This window comes from Pelophylax lessonae (assembly GCF_965119305.1).
Source record: "Pelophylax lessonae genome assembly, chromosome: 1".
NCBI classification, from domain to species: Eukaryota; Metazoa; Chordata; class Amphibia; order Anura; family Ranidae; genus Pelophylax; species Pelophylax lessonae.
In genome coordinates, this window is record NC_138768.1 from 94,066,994 (window position 1) to 94,071,590 (window position 4,597).

The window sequence follows — 4,597 nt, forward strand, 5'->3', positions numbered from 1 at the left end:
CGACAACTTTGAAAAAAGTGCCATATTTTTTACTTTCTGCTATAAAACATTTCCAATAAAAAAATTTTAAAAATTTAGTTTTTTTTATCAGTTTAGGCCAATTTGCATTCTGCTACATATTTTTGGTAAAAAAAATCCCAAAAAGCGTATTTTAATTGGTTTGCGCAAAAGTTATAGCGTTTACAAACTACGGGATAGATTTTTGCACTTTTTATTTATTTTATTTTTTTTTCTAGTAGTAATGGTGGCGATCTGCTATTTTTAGCGGGACTGCAACATTGCGGCAGACAGATCGGACCCCTAACTGACATTTTTGACACTTTTTGGGGACCAGTGACACTAATACAGTAATCAGAGCTAAATAATATGCACTGTAAGGCCTCTTTCACACGGAGCGGACCGTATTGCTATCCGCTCCGGCACTTTTTTTTTTTTTTTTTTACGGACACGGATGACACTTGTGTCATCCGGTCCTTATGGCCGCATATCATCCCATCCGTTTGCGGATGATATACGGACATATTGTATGTCTATGGGATTGTGGATGTCAGCGGATGACACCGATGACATCCGATTTTGCGTCCTTTCCGTTTTTTAAACGGAAGAAATATAGGGTTCTGTTCCAAAAAACGGAACAGAACTGAAAGGACGCAAATCGGATGTCAGCGGATGGTCATCCACTGACATCTGCAATCCCATCGACATGCATTATGTCCGTATATCACCCGCAACGGATGGGATCATATACGGACATACGGAACGCCTGTGTGAAAGAGGCCTTACTGTATAAATGACACTGGCATTGAAGGGGTTAATACTGGGGCTGATCAAAGGGGTTAAATGTATACCTATGTGCTTACTCACTGTGTGTGTGTGTGGGGGGGGGGGGGGGGTTTCTGTGACAGGCACAGACAGATCACAGTTTCAGCTTAGCTGAAACTGCTGATCTGTCCCTGCCTGTCTGAGAGAAGATCCGCCTGCTTTATTTACATAATCAGGCGGGTCTTCTCTCTGTTTCCTGGGCGAGGAAGGTGCCGCCGAAACCACATAGTACTACGTGACTGGACGCAGCCGAGCCGCCCTGCTGCAGTAAAAAGCTGGCGGAAGGTCGGCAAGTGGTTAAAGTGCTGCTTCTCTTTTTTGCTGTCCAGTTATAGGCTGGAGCAACCTTTTTTTCAACCAGGGTGCCCAGACACCCTGGGGTGCCTTGAGGTTTCTTTAGGGGTGCCTTGGCAAAATGCCTAAAATTGTATCAAAAATTGTATACAAGCCAGCAGGGATCAAGCCTGCATTTTAGTTACACAAAGCCACAGGTTTTCATTGTGTACCTAACAACCAATGATGTCGTCAATAATAAGGAGGATGTCTATTGCCTCCACCGAACCCTTATTTGACCCTCCTGTACCCCTCTCCCACAGCACTGGGGTCACATTAGCTGACTGATGAAGAGATATTGAAGGAGAAGAAAAATATTGGAATACTAGTCAGTATCAGTGTGCAAAAGTGTATTTGCTTTGGAAGAATAAATCACCTCTAATGTTAGGTGTCCCAACAATTAAAATTTAGAATGGGGTACCTCGAGACTGTCTGTAATTTTAAAGGGTGCCCTGAGATTGTTTAAAATTTTAAAGGGTGCCTCCACTGAAAAAAGGTTGAGAAACACTGGAGGAAGGACAAGCAAATGTTTCTTAAAGCGGAATTCCGGGCAGAGAAACGTTTTTTTTTTGAACATACCCCCGGGACAGTCAGGGCTAGCACATTCCACAATGGCTAGCCTCTGATCTGTCCCGGTTCGCACTTACCTTTTAGAAGAAATACTTACTTAGAAATTTTCTTCCACAGCGTTTCCATCTCGGTTGTGGGCAGCTGAAGCCGGCGCGGTCCTCTTCTCTGCCTTCTTCCGCGTCTTCGTGTCCCAGAATGCACTGCACCGGCCCCTCTCGTCACTTCCGGTGCGGTGCCGCATTCCTAAACAGCTTCTGGGCATGCCCAGAAGCTGTTTAGCAGGGGAATGCGGCGTCGCCCGGAAATGACGAGCGGGGCCGGTGCGGCGCATTGATTCCTGGGAGCTATGACGTTTAGCTCCCAGGAATCATCGCAAGGCAGGAAGTGACGGGGAGAGCCTCGGCGCTGGAGGAGGAAGCTGTCATAGGTGAGTATTTACGATCGTCAATTACAAGGTGAGTTTTAAAAAAAAAAAAATCTAACTATCCAATTCCTTTTCAGGTTAGGCTGAACTAGCGGACGGGCACAAAAAAAAAAATATCGTTTTTGTGCCCGGAACTCCGCTTTAAACTGTTTGTAAACAATAGAATTTTTTAAAATAATAAACATGTTAGAGTCCATTCACACTAATACGACTTGTCAGGTGACTTGTCAGCCTGACAAGTCGTGCACCGTCACGGTCCATTGTGTGGTACAGTAACGGTTCTAATAGGAGCGACACAAGTCGCTCCGACTTAGAAAAAGGTTCCTGTACTACTTCGGGGCGACCTGGAGCGACTTGCATAGACATTCATTTTATGAAGTCTGTGCAAGTTGCGCCGAAGTCGTGCCGCTTCAGTGTGAATGCGGTGTTATACTTATCTGACCTGTGTAGAGTGGCTCTACACCTCCTGAGGCACTCTCAGCTCCTCCTCCTAGTTGTCCCTCACCATAGAAAGCTGCTTACCATGGGGGCACACCAGCAGGCTCACTCCCGAGCCAGGCTGTGTGCATCCACTGATACACACAATGCTGCATGGCCTCCCCCTCTGCTCCCTCACAGAATTTAATTGACAGCAACAGGAGCCAATGGCTCCCACTGCTGCCTCTATGTCCTGTAAGGCAAGAGAAAGTGAGAGGAGAGAGCTGCTGTAGATGGGCACAGCGTTGGATCGAAATAGGACTTGGGAGAGGGGGGAGGGGGTTGATGAGGAGATACAACAGGTGGGACATTTTTTTACCCTATTGCACTGATTACATTAAGGTAAAACACGTCCTGGCTTTACAACCTTTAACTGCAGCAGAGAAAAAAACTAAAAAAAAAAAAACACAAAAAAAAGAATATATAAATATATATATATATATATATATATACATACTTCCCAATGTGCTGAAGATTCTCACCGTTGCAACCAATTATTCTATTTCTTTTGCCAAAATGCAACAGCACATCAAGATGCCTATCTGACTACATGAGCATTTATTGGGTTGTATTAACCACTTAAGCCCCGGAGGATTTGGCTGCTAAACGACCAGAGGGTATTTTGCGATTCGGCACTGCGTGACTTTAACGGACAATTGCGCGGTCGTGCAACGCTGTACCGAAACGAATTTGGCGTCCTTTTTTTCCCACAAACAGAGCTTTCTTTTGGCGGTATTTGATCACCTGTGCAATTTTTTGATCACGCGCTATAAACAAAAAAAGAGCGTAAATTTTGCAAAAATAGCAATATTTTTCCCTTTTTTTTTATATGAAATTCCCCAAAAAAAAAATGTAAAAATCAAAATTTTTTAATATTTTCGGCCAATTTGTTTTATGCTACCTATGTTTGGTAAAAAAAAATCGCAAAAAGCGTATTTTGATTGGTTTGCGCAAAAGTTATTGCGTTTACTAACAAAGGGAAAGATTTTTGTCATTTTTGTTGTTTTTTTTTTTAACGCGTAATGGCGGCGATCTGCGATTTTTTTTGCGGTACTGCGACATTGCGGCGGACAGATCGGACCCTTGACTGACATTTTTGACACTTTTGGGGTTACCAGTGACATTTCTACAGTAATCAGTGCTATATATATGCACTGTTACTGTAAAAATACACTGGTAGTGAAGGGGTTAACTTTATTTGAGAGGGAGGGGCTGTGTGTGTCCCTAGGGGCGTGATTCTAACTGTGATTGGCTGTGGCTTCAACTATATGCAGAGTGATCAACGGATCTACATAGTAGATCCATGTGATCATCTCTCATACAGAGAGGAGAATGACAGGCAGCTTGTTTACACAAGCTGCCTGACTTTCTCCCTCTCCCCCGCCGATCGCAGAGTGGCCGGCGGCGATCGGGTCCGCCGGTCACACGCGCGGGGGGGTCCGTGACCACGCGGGAGCGGGAGCGCGCCTCCGGCGGCGCGCGCTCGCTCCCTAGACCCTCACAAGCTAGTGACGTAGCCCTACGTCACTTTGCCTGTGAGGGGCTGACCGCCCACGTAGATAGTCGTGCGGCGGTCGGCAAGTGGTTAAAAAGTTGATAAATTGTACAATTAGGTAGGTTGTAGCATACTGTATATTGGTGGCTTACATCTGGATTGCTTTACATTTAATGAAACCCTGGAGGTACCCCTAGTCCTAAAGTAGAAATAAAGGTAAAACTTTTTTTTTTTCTATTTAGTATAGAGTAACGGAGGGTTATAACCCCTGTCAGTTTTTTTTTTGTTTTTTTTGGCCATCTATGTCCCATAGGGAAGCTTTTCCTTCACTTCCTTTTCATAGCCAAAACAGGAAGTTAGGGGATTCCTGGGGTGTCATCAGGCTCACCAAAACCATTATCCTGATTGGAAGATTTCCCCTCTATTACCATTCTGGTGTCAGCCTAAGATCGGGGATTTTCTTTTACTTTCGATGA